We start from the raw sequence: 17,213 nt of genomic DNA, 5'->3' as shown, positions 1-17,213 counted from the left end.
CAGGAATACAGGGGGGTCATCAGTGACTTTGTTGGCTGGTGTGAGACCAACGTACTCCAAATCAACGCCGGCAAGACAAAGGAGATGATCATAGACTTCAGGAGGAAGTCACCCCCTACAACACCGGTGAACATCCAAGGGAAAGACATTGAGATAGTGGACTCTTATAAGTACCTGGGTGTTCACCTCAACAATAAACTGGACTGGATTACAAATACAGACGTCCTGTATAAGAAGGGCCAGAGTTGACTCCACCTGCTGAGGAGACTGAGGTCCTTCGGAGTCTGCAGGACTCTGTTAAGGACATTCTATGACACTGTGGTAGCATCTGCCCTTTTCTATGCAGTGGCCTGCTGGGGGAGTGGATGCACGGACAGGGACAGGAGCAGGATTGACAAACTGGTGCGGAGGTCTAGCTCCGTGCTGGGATGTCCCCTGGAGTCTGTGGAGGTGGTTGGTGAGGGGAGGATGTTAGTAAAGCTGACATCCATCATGAACAACCCACATCACCCACTGCATGAGTATGTGAGTGGGCTGAGCAGCTCCTTTAGTCAGAGGCTGAAACACCCTCGCTGCAGGAAGGAGCGCTTTCGCAGATCATTCATCCCAACAGCAGTTAGACTCTATAACTCCTCAATCACGATGTCATAAGTCACTGGACACTGTGAACATCCACGGTCACCACTTCATGCATAATGGACCTTCCATGCGTATGGACATGTGCAGGTATATATGTATGTATATCTATACATATGTATATTTAGTGTGTACATGTCTATAAACAGGAATAGTAGTGGTACAATAGCTATGTCAAGCTATATAGTTTGTCTTCCATATTTCCAACCATATCCATAATCACATACTGTGTATGCTACCATTGTACAGTGGGGCAAAAAAGTATTTAGTCAGCCACCGATTGTGCAAGTTCCCCCACCTAAAATGATGACAGAGGTCAGTAATTTGCACCAGAGGTACACTTCAACTGTGAGAGACAGAATGTGAAAAAAAAATCCATGAATCCACATGGTAGGATTTGTAAAGAATTTATTCGTAAATCAGGGTGGAAAATAAGTATTTGGTCAATAACAAAAATACAACTCAATACTTTGTAACATAACCTTTGTTGGCAATAACAGAGGTCAAACGTCTACTATAGGTCTTTACCAGGTTTGCACACACAGTAGCTGGTATTTTGGCCCATTCCTCCATGCAGATCTTCTCGAGAGCAGTGATGTTTTGGGGCTGTCGCCGAGCAACACGGACTTTGAACTCCTGCCACAGATTTTCTATGGGGTTGAGGTCTGGAGACTGGCTAGGCCACTCCAGGACTTTCAAATGCTTCTTACGGAGCCACTCCTTTGTTGCCCGGGCGGTGTGTTTTGGATCATTGTCATGTTGGAAGACCCAGCCTCGTTTCATCTTCAAAGTTCTCACTGATGGAAGGAGGTTTTGGCTCAAAATCTCACGATACATGGCCCCATTCATTCTGTCCTTAACACGGATCAGTCGTCCTGTCCCCTTGGCAGAAAAACAGCCCCATAGCATGATGTTTCCACCCCGATGCTTCACAGTCAGAGCGTTCTCACTCCCAAGGCGTAACATGTCGACGTTTTGTCACGTCCCGCGGCGTTCCTGAGGAACGCGAAAGGAGACCTTCGGCGTTCTTATGGTACGCGGCGGGTTATGGCTGGAATCCAGTGCAATGACGCTCCCGCGGTAGTAGACGTTCCAGCCCTGTATTCCAGCCCTAAACCTAACCTTATCCCTAGCCCTGACCATAACCTTATTCCTGACCTTAACCAGGACTTTAATGATGTTAAATAGCGTGTTTCTAAGCGATTTGAAGAAAAAGAGCGAACATGTGTAGGTTCAGTCCAGACGGTTCTCATATTTCCTCTTTTTCCGAGGTCGTCATTTAGGAACGTGGTGGGTAGCCGAAAACGTAATATGGTGACGATTTGTCACCTAGCGTAAAATGTTACGCTTTGGGAGTGAGAACGGGTTGTCACAGTAGGTATGGTGTCCTTGGGATGCAACTCAGTATTCGTCTTCCTCCAAATACAACGAGTTGAGTTTATACCAAAAAGTTCTACTTTGGTTTCATCTGACCACATGACATTCTCCCAATCCTCTGCTGTATCATCCATGTGCTCTCTGGCAAACTTCAGACGGGCCTGGACATGCACTGGCTTCAGCAGCGGAACACGTCTGGCACTGCGGGATTTGATTCCCTGCCGTTGTAGTGTGTTACTGATGGTGACCTTTGTTACTTTGGTCCCAGCTCTCTGCAGGTCATTCACCAGGTCCCCCCGTGTGGTTCTGGGATCTTTGCTCACCGTTCTCATGATCATTTTGACCCCACGGGATGAGATCTTGCGTGGAGCCCCAGATCGAGGGAGATTATCAGTGGTCTTGTATGTCTTCCATTTTCTGATGATTGCTCCCACAGTTGATTTTTTCATACCAAGCTGCTTGCCTATTGTAGATTCACTCTTCCCAGTCTGGTGCAGGTCTACAATACTTTTCCTGGTGTCCTTCGAAAGCTCTTTGGTCTTGGCCATGGCGGAGTTTGGAGTCTGACTGTTTGAGGCTGTGGACAGGTGTCTTTTATACAGATGATGAGTTCAAACAGGTGCCATTCATACAGGTAACGAGTGGGGGACAGAAAAGCTTCTTACAGAAGACGTTACAGGTCTGTGAGAGCCAGAGATTTTCCTTGTTTGAGGTGACCAAATACTTATTTTCCACCCTGATTTACGAATAAATTCTTTACAAATCCTACCATGTGAATTCATGGATTTTGTTTTCACATTCTGTCTCTCACAGTTGAAGTGTACCTCTGGTGCAAATTACTGACCTCCGTCATCATTTTAGGTGGGGGAACTTGAACAATCGGTGGCTGACTAAATACTTTTTTGCCCCACTGTATATAGTGTATTATCTTACTTTTTTTCATTGATTGTACTTATTGTATTTTTGTATTTCCTTCTGATATCTGTACCTGAGCTGAGGTGACGCAATAATTTCCCCGTTGTGGGATCAATAAAGTCTTATCTTATTTTATCTTATCTTGAATATTGCACAGGTGTGCCTTAGACTGGCTACAATAAAAGGCCACTCTGAAATGTGCATAGTTTTGCTTTACTGGGGCGTGGGGGTGTTGGGATGTTTTCAGCTTCCAGGAATTGCGTACAGATCCTTGCAGTATGGGGCCACGCATTATCATGCTGCAACATGAGGTGATTGTCATGGATGATTGGCACAACAATGGGCCTCAGGATCTCGTCACAGTATCTCTGTGCATTCAAAATGCCAGCATTAAAATGCACCTGTGTTCGTTGTCCATAACATACACCTGCCCATACCATAACCCCACCGCCACCACGAGCCACTCGATCCACAATGCTCATCAACATGATGCCACATACGTCGTCTGCTATCTGCCCTGAACAGTGAAAACCGGGACTCATCCGTGAAAGAAATGCCTCTCCAACAGAACGCCTCTCGAGACGCCATTGAATGTGACGACAAACTGCAGGTCCATACCCCGATGAGTACAACTGTTTCTGACAGTTTGTGCAGAAATTCTTTGGTTATGCAAACCGATTGTTACTGCAGCTGTCCAGGTGGCTGGTCTCAGATGATCTGGGAGGTGAACATGCTGGATGTGGAGGTCCTGGGCTGGTGTGGTTACAGTCTAAATCTCACGGTTGTGAGGCTGGTTGGATGTAGGGATGGACCAATCCGATATACAGTATCGGTATTGGTCCAATCCTGAACTAAATTACTGGATCAGATATCGGGGAGGGAAGAAAATGTAATCTGATCCATTAAATATCACAAAAGCACCTCACAAAACAACATGGCAACCCAGGTAGTGACCTTAGCACGTCAGAGCAGTATGCATCATGTGATAAAGTGGCTGTTGTATGCGAGACCTGTCAGTGATCTGGAGTTCCTTCACACTGAAAACCTTTGGAGCCTCGCTACATGCTGCCAGACCAGGTGTTTTGCCAAGGTAGGCATCCCCGACAAAACCCATTCTGCCCGCACCGCGAGCACCCGCTAGGCACAGAGTGCGGATCCAGTTTACTCCACCTCCATTATAGACAATTAGACATGAAAGTAGAGATGTTTTAGTTTTGTGAAAAAGTGACAAGTGAGTGTCGTTATATTACTATTCAATTTGAGGTTTACAACAGAAAATTATATATTCATTGTTCTCACGTAATATCGGATGAGATTATTTTGCCTGATAGTTATTTTTATCCTCCTGTAACTTTACTGTATAAAGAGCTAAAACCTCCAAAGTTTCAGGAGTAATTAGTCATTATAAGAAGTGTTTGTGAACTAAAAATCAAGACTGTGGCATACTGTTTGTCCGTGATTTAGACAGGGAGAACAAATTGTGGCAGGCTCAGCCTCATATTATATGTATCCCATTATAACTTTAATGTATAAAGGGCTAACATCTCCAAAATTTCAGTAGTTGGTCGTTATAAGAAGAATTTGTGAACTAAAAATAAAGAAGTGGGACGTTGTTTCTCCATGATTTGGAGAGCCCAGCTTCTGCTCCCGACAAAGGGGAATCTTTTTAAGTTGTTGAATTATTATTCATTATTTTGTACTGATATTGAACTTCTTTTTTTCAGAACCAAAGAGTTTTTGAAATCTGCATAAAATTGCATTTTAAATTACTTTTGAATATTACTTTAAATACTTAGATTTAAAGTTCTGCAACAAGTTTAAATAAAACGATTAGTATTGCTGAACTGCAAAATATTTTGGGTGTAGTGTGTTTTTTGTATACAAGTATAGTAGAATAGCTTTAGTGTTTTTTATGTGTGTTTTATTTTATTATGAACTTGTACAAAATACAGCAAGACAAAAACAGTTTTATTGATTATAAAATAGACTATATTGAATTCATATCAGTATCTGCAGATATCCAAATTTATGATATTGGTATCGGACATATAAAAAGTGGTATGGTGCCATCTCTAGTTGGATGTACTGCCAGATTCTCTGAAAAGTCTTTGGAGACAGCTTATGGTAGAGAATGAACATTCATTGCTTGGGTTTTTTCTTTTTCTTTCTCTCACCCTCTCTCTCTCTCTCTCTCTCGCACTTTTTTTCCGCTTCACTCCGCACGCGAGCCTTGTGCTTTGCGCTGAGCAGAGGGGCGGTAGTTACACTCACAGTAGTACAGGAACAGAGCAGGAGGGAAAGAGAGAGAAAGAGAGCCAGGGACAACAAGGTCACATTAGAAAGGTATAGTAATCATCCACAACTATTTTCAGTAGCAGATGATAAAGGATTCAGAAAGTTTATTCATGCAGGTCCATATGACAGAGAATATGCATGTTCTTTTTGTTTTCATATTTTAATTTATATTTAATTGTGTTGTGGTTTGCAGTGTTTTGTGTTGTTTCACTTTAAATTTGTTTAAAAAGAAAAAGCTGAAAATTTAAATAGTTAAAAGTTGAAATGTGAATAGTTGGTTTTTGTATTATATGATTTATTTATTACATTTTATGTGCAGGTGTGTAAAAACTCCAAAACACATACAAAAGACAACAGAAGTGCTCCAGGATGCTAGGCGCAGTGTTGAGCTTTTGTTACCTAGTGGCTACACAAGCCAGCAAGTACCAACGACCGGATTTGGTGTGTGGTAGTAACAGGTAAATGAACATTTTTTTAAATTATTTGAATATATATGAGTGCTTGTGTAGAAATACACAAACAATACACACATGCTTTCAATTGTGTAATTTAAGTGATCTAGGTAGCTCTGTTTTGAAGTTCAGTTAACGCTAGAAATGTGTTTTGCAGTTTGTACGTGCTTTGTCTCTATATTTATATATAAACATATATAAATAAAACCACTTTTTTTTTACATTAGTAATTTCTTTTGTGCATAATTTTTTATTATTGTTAATAATAAATTAATTAAAGCAACAAAACGACCTGAAGAGCCGGTTCGGAGCCGAAAGAGCCGGCTCTTTTTAGTGAGCCGAGCCGAAAGAGCCGGTTCTCTAAAAAGAGTCGGAAATCCCATCACTATTGTGCATGAGACATGTTTATCTTGTCACAAAGAACAACTCTCAGTATTTGAGAGTAATGGGTCTTTTATGTATGTAGAAATTGTTAAAGATCTTTGAGTTCCGCTCATGAAAAATGGGAGCAAAAACAAAAGTGTTGTGTTTATATTTTTGTTCTGTGTGTGTGTGTGTGTGTGTGTGTGTGTGTGTGTGTATATGTATGTATGTATATATATATATATATATATATATATATATATATATATATATAGAGAGAGAGAGAGAGAGAGAGAGAGAGAGAGTGAGGAGATAGATAGATAGATAGATAGATGTAAGTCCTGGGGTCTCCAAAATGGGAGACGCCCCCTAGGATGCTTGACAATGACTAAGATAAGATCCTGTGGGACTTCCAGATAAAGACGGACAAAAAGATGGTGGCTAACTAACCAGGCATAGTGATAGACAAGCACAAGATGTTGGCCAGAGTGATAGATGTAGCAATACCAATCTCCAGCCTTGGTGGTGCTGTTCTCATATTGTTCTCATATGTAAAATCCCCCTTTTGCCCCTGCGGGGAATCTATCCTTCAAGCTCGGGTCCTCTACCAGAGGCCTGGGAGTTTGAGAGTCCTGCGCAGTGTCTTATCTTAGCTATTCCTAGGACTGCACTCTTCTGGACAGAGATCTGGGATGTTGTTCCTGGGATCTGCTGGAAAAGATGAATGGATAAGCCTGCACCTGGGGTCTTGCCTCGTGTGATAGACCCCACTCACCTAGCTTGGGAGTTACTGCACCTAGTGCTCCAATTACCACTGGGACCACTGTTACCTTCACCGTCCACATCTTCTAGACATCTTCTCAGAGACCTTGGCTTGATACTTCTCGAGCTTCTCGTGTTCCTTCTTCCTGATTTTGCTGTCATGTGGAACTGCTACATCTATCACTACAGCCATTTTCTTCTGTTTGTCTATCACCACTATGTTCGGTTGGTTAGCCACCACCAATTTGTCCGTCTGTATCTGGAAGTCCCACAGGATCTTAGCTCGGTCATTCTGCAGCACCCTGGGCATACAGGCAGGGCATACACACCATGTATGCCTTGCCTGATCTTGCACCCTGCTGTTATGTGCTGGATTGTTTCAGGGGCATTTATACACAGCCTGCACCTGGGGTCTTGCCTCGTGTGATAGACCCCAGCCTCTATGGATTTTGTGCTCAGAGCTTGCTCCTGTGCTGCCATGATTAGTGCCTCTGTTCTGTCTTTCAGTCCGGCTTTGTCCAGCAACTGGAAGGATTTCTGGATGTCAGCCACTTCCTCTATCTGCCGGTGGTACATACCCTGCAGGGGCCTGTCCTTCCATGATGGTTCCTCTTTTCATCCACTTTCTTGGCTTTCTCCTGCAGAGACATTCACTAAGCACGCGGTCTTTTGGGGCCAACTTCCTGATGTATTTGTGGATGTTCGTTGCCTCATCCTGGGCTGTGGTGGTGACACTCACTAGTCGGCCTCCTTCCTTCCGCTTAGCATACAGCGTCAGGGTGCTGGACTTGGGGTGATCAGACTATACTTCTCCAGTCCAAAGGACATTCCAATGTCATTGCTTTAGATTCTAGTAGTGTGGAGCTGTGAATTGATGTCTCGTTCACTCCTGCACACAAAATGTTAAAACTAAGCTGGGCCAAAACCCCAGAGTGATGTTAAAGCTGAGAAAATGCCAACCCCAGCCCAGCAGCCAGACCTTGAACTTCAACAAGTAACAAAAGCAGTGATGGGCAGTCAGGCTGCAGTCTTCCTTTTGACCTGTTTTGTGTTTATACAGTAGAACCACTGTTACACCTGCTTTAAAGTCTTTTTCTGCTGGTTTCAACTGTACACACATAAATACTGTGCTTTGAGTTGTACAAGGCTAATAGTGCACTCATACCATTCATCAGAAACTTAATAGTATTGTTGAAGACAAAACTGGAAGCCAACTACAAGGCAATCACACAGGCTAACATCAAGTGTGCAATATACCACGGTGATGGGCTGTCCCTGCTGTTGTTCAGCATAGGCCAAATTCATTATCATCATCATCACTAAATGTGGATATGGATTTAGATTCAGGAGTGAAGTGACCATTAGCCACCTCCTGTACATGGATGACATTAAGCTGTATGCCAGAAATGAGCAAGACATCAACCCACTGATCAAGCTTACCAAACAAAGACATTGGGATGTGATTTTAACTTAAGTGTGGCCAAATGATTGAAAAAAAAAAAAGAGGGAAAGTGGTTTGGACTTGAAGGGTAGAAGTGCCAGAAGACAATATAGCAGATATACAGGACATCTACAAATACCTGGATATCCCACATGTCATTGGAAACCATGATTAAGCCAAGATTGCGTTGTACAACAGTCAAGCAACGAGAAACACTAAGCTGCCATCTTAAATAGCAGCCAGGAAAGCAGGATGATGAACTGCAGGTGTGTGATTGCTCCCACGTGCGTGGGTCAAAGGTGGGAGCTTGCAATGAGCTCCGCCCAGGCAGGGTGACACAGGAGAGAGAGAGAGCAAAAACCAAAACAACACATGTGGCCTTACTGGGTTGGCCGGACAGACAAAGGGACCGTGACACAGGAACAGAAACAATCGTGGGTTGTCAATATACCATATACCATTGACAGAAAGAGGAATTGCTTGACAACAAAAAATCCCATCAGTGGCTACAAAAGGCTTGATTAAATGACAGCACAGAAGCTCTGATAATGGCAGCACAAGAATGGGCCCTGAGCACTAGATTCATAGTCCATTTTTGAGTCCTAAACTTTGTATCTGCCATCATCTCGGGCTCGTGACACTAGAAACCAGTCAAATCAAAAACAGGAAAGTACTTTAAACTTCACAGGGTTTTAATGTTTTGTGTGCAGCTACACATTTAGGTGACTTTGCTTTTTCATTCCTGCTGTTAACTTTTTTTTACAAAACAACAAAAATTGATAAAGTGAGAGCCGCATACTGCTATAATTACTATTGGGTCATGTAATTTCAGGTAATTTCACTCACCTGTAGGTCCAAAACAGTAGATAGATGATGATGACACATGTGATGTACACCAACTGTCTAATTTTCACAACACAAGGCCTCTGATGATTTTGGTCCATCACAGAGATCTTGTTCATTCTAGCTCAAATACTTCGTTTTGGTCCAGGTCGTCAAACCTGGACAAGCAAAAGAAAGTGAACAATTTTTATTTTTTCCTTGAGCAACTGCTTCTTTAATACTTTTACTCTCAGCTGTCTATCACTTACAAGAATCTGCTGCATGACCTGAGCAGAGGAATTGAGAAAATAATAACATCTCTTGAAAACAATGACAAAAGAATAAGACAATAAACCCTGTTCATGTCCTTTAGATGCTGCTGTTGCTGTGAAGGAGAAGAAGTCCTTTGAAGTCCTTAGTCTGTTAAAAATAGGGAATGTCCTCCATGTCATTCCCCAAGATTAATATGCAGGATATATGATATGCAGGAAATAGCCCAACTCTATATCTATACCTATACCACAACCTTAAAGTTTACTTCGTGTTTTAATCCTTGTTTTGGTCCCCATTTGGGTCCACAACTTCAGAACTGAAACATAACTGTAAGGCCAACAATGGTTTTGTTTTGAGAGTGGAATAGAAGTGCACTGTTAGCCTGCAGTAATTTCCATAGCTTAGTACTGCAAAATCAACAGTAAAAATCTCTAAAGGATGTTTGCAGTTTAGTGGTGTAATTTGCATGTCATTGTGGGAAAATTACATTACATTAGTTTTACGGTAACTCACCGTACTCATGGAAACAGCTGTAAAATACAGCAAATGTAACAATTGTTGATGTTACTGAGATTATACTATTACACCATCCGGATTTCTGTTGTTTTCTACGGTAGATCTAAGAGTAATTACTTAAATCCTCATTCAGAGTGTATTATCATAAAATGCAATTCTTTGTGAGAGTAGTATAACATATAAACTACAATATACAGCATCTTTTTTAACTTAAGGAGTAAGTTGCAGCTACACTAAAACTGAATTTCTCAAATTGAACCTCATATATTAATAAATTTATTTGTTTATTCAAACAATGTGAAACGTAATTACAGTCCACTTTGTATCAAACAACCAGTCTCACCCATACAAAAAAGAATATTCAAGTATATTATAAGTATACTTTAAAAACTAGAAAACAAGCAATTATACTTTTAGTTTACTTTGTATGTACTTTTATAGTTTTTTAGACTAAATTACATTTAAGCATACAGAAAAGTACAAGTACATTTAGTCTATACTTGTACTATAGTAGTGCTTGTAGTATACTATGTAGTATGTAGTTTATTTGAAGTATACCTGAAGTATACTAAAAAGTACAAAGAAATACTCAGCATGCATTGCAGTGCTTTAACTGTAAAATTAAAACAACTATGAAACAAATAATTGATGTTTCAAAACAAGAATTTGTCACAAATTCTTGTGTAATGTCTTTTACCCTTTGAACAGAGTAAGTGGGGTAAAACATTAATTTAAAAAATGAAATTGTTCAAACCGTGAGTGAAAAGGGTCAATAGCTAATAAACCTCAACTCTCAAAAAATTTCTCACCGGTTTGAAATAAAATCCTGGTGCTTGAACTATGAGTGTAGTTCTCTGCAAAGGAAGTCTTCTGAAAGTTTGAACTGTTATTTGACTGTCTGGGGAATGGAGGGATTTATTACATGTGAACATTGAGCTTAAACTGCATTTTAATTACTATGTTTCAATCAGAAGTTAGTTGAATATAAACTAAAAGGTAAATTAATAGTATAGTTGTAAGGTTAGTACTGTGTTAGAGTAGAGTATATTTTAAGTATACTCTTATAGACTGGAAAGGACATTATGCTAGTGCATTTATGGTGAACGAAAGGTACATCTAAAAGTTAATTTCAAGTATACTTTTATGTACTAAAACAGGGACCAATACAGTCCCAGGAAGCATTTGTTAGTATACTTACTAGGTAACGTAAACTTAGGAAATATACTTGAAGTATACTTCATGATATGAAGTTAAAGTATTCTTATTTTTTGTATGGACAGCAACAAAGACTGATTTTCCTCCTATATGTTACATTTAGAGTAATGTTTAAAAATTAATTCATTTAGCAGAGTGTTGCTTTTTTCTCTTCTTATTCTTTCTTATACTGGAACTTCATTTGTTTTGTATAAGGTGGTACTTTTTAAGAGACCTCTGCCTATCTACAGTGAACTAGACAAAAGTCTCAGAATATGCTCTGGTGGTCATTTTACACAAGTTAAGGTGTCACATCCATGAAACCTAGACCACTAACCAGCCTCAGTCCTACCTCAGTCTCAAAATTAATAAATTCTGGGACAAGCAGAAACTGTATTTTTAGCAGTGCATTTTGTGGCAGGCCAGACTGCTATTAAATGCACTCTCCTTAAGAAATAATTCCTTTGTAGCACCACTTCGGCTTGGTTCAGGAGAGATGTCCTGGAAATACATGATAATGTAACATGGTTTTCGCTGGTTGCCAACCACCATTAAATAACAGGAAGAAGAAAATATTGATCTGCTTTTCTCAGTTTACGACGCAATTCAGACTCAAACAAAGCTGCAAAGCAGGAGAACAACATGACCATCAACTACAGCGGCTTGCAAAAGTATTCGGCACTGGAATGCACACCTTCATCCTGGGAGCATGGGAAGAGGTCGTACCTTGTTTTATTGTTTTATGGTAGGATAAACGTATCTATATCTGTTTTAGGCTAAGTGCCTTTTGTTTAGATGAACTGTTGGACTTCCAGACCAGCAGGTTTAGGGAAGTCGTTTAGGGAAGTAATTTATGGGGTCACACTCTGACCACACACACACACACACACACACACACAGTATTCTTTGTTCACATGTATACCTATGTAAGATGTTATATGTTAATGAACCTATGCATATTCATGTAACCACAATAAAAGGAGTGCTACGGGGAACCTGGCTGAGAGTCTGACGGAGGTCAAGTGGGTGGAACGACACTTGGCTCCAGACAGGCCTCCCTCATGCATGAGTAACACAAAGAACTTTGCCTACTTGTGTCTTGCTTTTTGCTGTGTAGTAAATTGTCTTGAACGTTCCAGCGAATAGGTTTATGCTACAAACCTATCACTGTATAAGGGCTTCATTTATACATTTATGAAATTAAACCACATCCCACTTTTAAAGACAGTAGAAGGCGATCTGGCTAGATGGAAATCTTTACCCATATCACTCATGGGAAGGGTTGCCACTATAAAAATGATGGTCTTGCCAAAATTAAACTATTTATTTTCAATGATCCCAAATAAGCCATCACAAGATTGGTTCAGATCTCTAGACTCGTATATTTCTAAATTCCTTTGGAAAGATAAACCCCCACGTATCAGCTTAAAAACACTACAAAAGACCAAGGATAAAGGAGGATTAAATCTGCCTAACTTTAATCACTATTTTTTAGCCAACAGGCTTCAGTTCATCTCTAGATGGTTTAAACATACCCTCTTAGATGAACCTTGGATAGATGTAGAACAGGCACTATGTAATAACCTAGAAATTTCAGACCTACCATTTATCAGCTCAAACATCAAATGCCATGAATGCTTTAAAAGCATCAATATCAGCTCTTCTCTGACAGCATGGTGGGAGTTTCTAAAAATGACAGAGTCTTCATTAATCCCAAGCAAACGTACACCTATCTGGAACAATCCAGACATATTACAAAACAATAATATGATAAACTTTCCAGATTGGAGTTGCAAAGGAATTAAATACTTGGAACATATATTGGAAGGAACAGACTTTATTTCATTTGACAGACTAGTTGCACAATATGGGATCAACAAGAAACGATTTTTGGAATATCAACAAATTAAATCCATAGTAAAAAAGAAATTTAATCCCAGTGAAGCTGAATTACAAACACCACCAAGTGTGGTACAATTTTTTTAGTCTAAAACCCCCCAAATTATTGTCTAAAATATACAGAACACTTTGTAAAATAGATGAATCAATATCCCTTCCTATTGCAAAATGGGAAGCAGATTTATCAATCAACTTAGACCCAATCCTTTGGTCTCAGATATGCTTAAAAACCTTTCAATGGATCAGAAATCCCAGTTTGCAATTAATACGATACAAAATATTACACAGAGTGCACTATACTGGTCACAGGATGTTCAAGATGGGCTATATGCCTTCCAACAACTGCTCACACTGCACAGCAAATACACCGGACAATTACATCCACGCTCTTTGGTTCTGTCCACCAGTTCAGAAATTTTGGCGTGAGATATGTGAAGACTTATCAAAGTGTCTGAAATGTAACATTCCAGCCTCCCCTTTAGTATGCTTGCTGGGCAACTTGGATGAAGTCACTGCAGAAATAAACACAGCCCACGTTGTTTTTACGGCCCTATGCATAGCCAAGAAAATGGTCCTCATTAACTGAAAAAATAAAAATAATCTTAATTTTAACCAATATAAAAACCATCTAATAGATCACATTAGTCTTGATACAGCCTCTGCCATCACATTTGATCAATCCCTTTGGGCTCCTTTGATCGGCTTCATCACCTAGTGGGGGTGGGGGGTCATGGTTTGGTCCTGCCTTCACTATTGTGGTTGATATGGGGGTAGGGACGGCCTTAGGGCGTCTGGGGAGTCCCTAGGGACGTTTCCCTAGAGGGACTAACCTGGGGGATGTGGCCATGACCTGGTTAGGGGCTCTGGTGGCTCTTAGATGGTGTTTTCCTTGTGGCTGCATATAGCGGAGATGGGGAACGGTCTGTGCTGGTGGACGTTGGTTACTGGCCTGGTAGCCTGGCTGCCCCTGGGAGGGTCCGGGATGCGCGTGGAGGTTTGGGGGTCTGGGTGTGCTCCGCCCCCGGTCTGGGGTGCTGGCTGGGCCTTTTGGGCTTGGGTCCTGGCTGTTGTGTCGCCGGAGCTGTGGGCGGGTGGGTACAGGGGGGCTCAGCCCCAGTGCAGGGGACCTCTGGTGCATTGGCCCAACTAGGGGGCTCTCTAACTGGTGGGGAGGTTGTTATATCTTTGCAGGTGGTCTACTCTCTACAGGAGCTCACTGTGCAGGTGGGGGGAGAGATATAGGAGAGGTGGAGAATGAACTCAACCTGGGTGTCTATTGTCTTGTGTAGTTTGGGAGATGATTGGATGATGGGGTGGGTGCAGTTTTCTCTGGGGTGGAGTCGGGTGGGCTGCCCTGGACTCTGTGGGGCTGGGCGGTGCTGCCGCTGCGGGCCCCAGTCCGGATGGGCCTGGGCCCCCTTGCCCTGGTGGGTTCCAGAGTGTGGGGGTGCCTACTGGGGTCAGCGGGGGAGCTGGCCCCAGGGAGGGGCTGCTTGCCCCTCCCTTTCTTCCCGCCCCATCCTCAGCTGCCTCCCTATTCCCGCTCTACCACACCCACCCACACACGCAGGGCTTGGGGTGCAGGTATGTCACCAGGGTGCAGGGGAGGCACTCCCCCTCTGTCCCCTTCTGGCCGCCTGTGCCTCAATTTTATTCTGCAACCTAGACATCCACATTACTCACACTCTCACATAACACATACATATAGGGCCTTGGGGGTGGGCATGTTTTACAGCATCCAGAGGATGGTCGGTGTACTCCAACCCACCTCTGGCGCTGGTGCCCTACCCTCAATTTTAAATGCATATAGACACTAAGGGTTTTCGGGAGGAGCCGTGCTGCTCTCTGAGAGGAAGCAGGAACCATGCTCTCCTGAGTTTTAAATGCACTTTAGAACAGCACACAGCAACACTACATATGAGCGGGCGTAGGGAGGTTTGGGGTCTTCACTCACCCCGGTTTGTTAGCCGTCAGAGCTGGGGGGCTGGGAGGAGGTGCTGGCCGTCAGACTGGGGTCTGGGATGCGGGGCCTCCCTGCTACTGCAGATAAGGAGGTGGTCCGCTTGCCTCCACCCCAGAGAGAAGGGTTACATCTCCTGGGTCTCGGTGCGGCTTGCCCCTCTGGGGGCGGGGGTACCTGGACCTGGGATATAGAGTATGTTTGGGGAGTGCGACTGTCTGTGCAGTGTCTATTTGTGTCTGTCTACACGTTGGGTGAGTGCCGAGTATTTGGTTGTGCATATGGGGTGGGAATGCACGTCTGTGTCCGCGTGTGCCTGTTCGTCTGTGTCTATATGTCAGGTTGGGTCTTAGACTCAACCTCTCTGGGTACATCTCAGGCCCTCCAAAGTACAGAGGCCTTTCTCCCCTCACCACACTCCCTGCCGGTGGCTGATGCCCTCAGACGTTGGTGTGTTGGTGGTCCTTGTCGTCTGGGGCTGGGCGCTCATGTATGTACTGGCTCACTCCTGGTGGCCGATTGGTGGGGCCTGGCGCCTGTGGCCCGGCTGGGCCCCTTCCGGGGGGTGGGGTGCCCTCAGGCCTCTGGGCCTGAAGCTCGGTCCTCTCTGGCACAGCTGGCTGCCGGCAGAGCCTGCAGGCACGCCACTGCAACCCCCTCTGGCCTCTGCTCCGTAGCTGCTGGGTGACCTCTCGTTTGGGGCTCTTCTCAGCTCTTCCCAGGAGCGTGGCACGGTTCCCCCCGCTTTGGTGGTCCTCCTCGGGTCCTTGTACTCTGGGGCCTCTGGATGTCTGGGGCCTGGATCTCCTCCATACCTGCTTCATACCCTGGGGGACGGGGCTATGGCTCCCCACACTCCCTAGCAGATCGTTACATGGAGAAACCTTTGGAATACAAGCATGCTGATCCACACAGGTGTGCACACAGGTGTACACACGGGTGTTCACAGACGCGGACTACACCTTTCTTGGCTGCTGCCTCAAAGCACATTGTGCGCTGTCTATCTTGCGTGCTGCACAATATCGTTTAATATTTAGTATCTACTGTTATCTACTGCTAGCTAGTTTATTGTGATGGTGCTGGTTTTTTTATTATGTTGCTCTTTTTTTGTTTGCTTTCTCTTCTGTTTTTTTTCTCCATACCAGGTGTTTTGTTTGTTTTTCTTTCTTTCTTCCCCCCTTTATAATAAAGGTCAATCAATTGGACCAATATGGCAAGGCCATGATGATCCACTTGGTAAAATAAATCCGCTTGGCATCTTTCTTGGCCTTAAGACAACAATTCCGATGGCTAAAGATCCAAACGGGACAAAAAAAAAAATAAAAAATAAGGGCTTGATTTATTTGTTTGATTTATTTGTTGCCGATACAAGTAATTATGCCATAGTAATAAGGGAACATTGAAAATGTACAACTCGTTGAGGGGACGGAGGACCTAAAGGGTTGGGCAATTGAAAGGTTTCATTTTTGATATGATTTCTTTTGTTATATTTTAGCTATTATTCTCACATAAAAGTAAACTTAATGGGATAAATTAGGGTTTATGTCGTCTTTTAAAAAAAGACGAAAATGGGAGAATATCTATATATACACCTCTCTCTCTCTGCTGGTATATATAGAGAGGAATTTCAGAATCTTCACAGCTGTGCAATGCACGATGTTCTTGCAAAACTGTCTGACAATCTGTCTGCATTTAATATTCCACAAGCAGAAGGGGATAACGTCATTCAAGAACTTTCACAGAATGATCTCTTAACACTGAACAATAAAGGTGTAAGATCAGACAAAACAAGGAAGACATTTTTCAAAGAAAATGTCAGTTATGTGGAACCAACTCAAATTTTTTAGGACCTGACAGTACAGGCAAACAGTGTTCTTTTCAGTATGTGCCAATTAAAGAAACACTGAAGTCTCTCTTGAGACAACCCACAATACAGGAACAGTACAAACAGTCAAAATTGCACCGATCACCAGACATGGTTTTAGAGGATGTCTCAGATGGTCAAAATGTCAAGGATAATGCACAAGGATAAGGCAGGCTGGACTAATCAGACCACTTTGGATGTGTCAGCAGCAGTGTTGGGTGTAACGCGTTACTGTAATTAAATTACTTTTCCACTGAAAAAGAGAGGAACTGATTACTGTTCATTTTTAGGTATTTTAATTACAGTTACTTACAATGTACTTGCGTTACATTGTAAAATAATTCAACTCGCTGAATATCATTATTTAATTTCAATAATTTATCTTCTAAAGGTAAAAGTAAACTCTGCCGCTTTAACATCGCTGTAGTGCCGGTGCACGTCATT

General features: G+C 42.5%; 1 protein-coding gene and 1 long non-coding RNA gene across 5 annotated transcripts in view; both read right to left on the bottom strand.

Annotated features, from left to right (window-relative positions):
• The window catches only part of si:zfos-464b6.2, a 106,551-nt gene that overhangs the window by 33,420 nt on the left and 55,918 nt on the right, over positions 1 to 17,213 (bottom strand). The window lies entirely within an intron of this gene.
• LOC120738413 lies at positions 4,887 to 9,757 on the bottom strand. The gene is made up of 3 exons (XR_005696972.1): positions 9,745 to 9,757; positions 9,312 to 9,317; positions 4,887 to 5,013 (listed from the first exon to the last, which is right to left on the bottom strand). It is a non-coding gene; the product is annotated as an uncharacterized LOC120738413 (long non-coding RNA).

Source organism: Simochromis diagramma, unplaced genomic scaffold (assembly GCF_900408965.1).
Source record: "Simochromis diagramma unplaced genomic scaffold, fSimDia1.1 OVJJ01000031.1, whole genome shotgun sequence".
NCBI classification, from domain to species: Eukaryota; Metazoa; Chordata; class Actinopteri; order Cichliformes; family Cichlidae; genus Simochromis; species Simochromis diagramma.
This window is presented reverse-complemented; position numbering and strand designations above follow the sequence as displayed.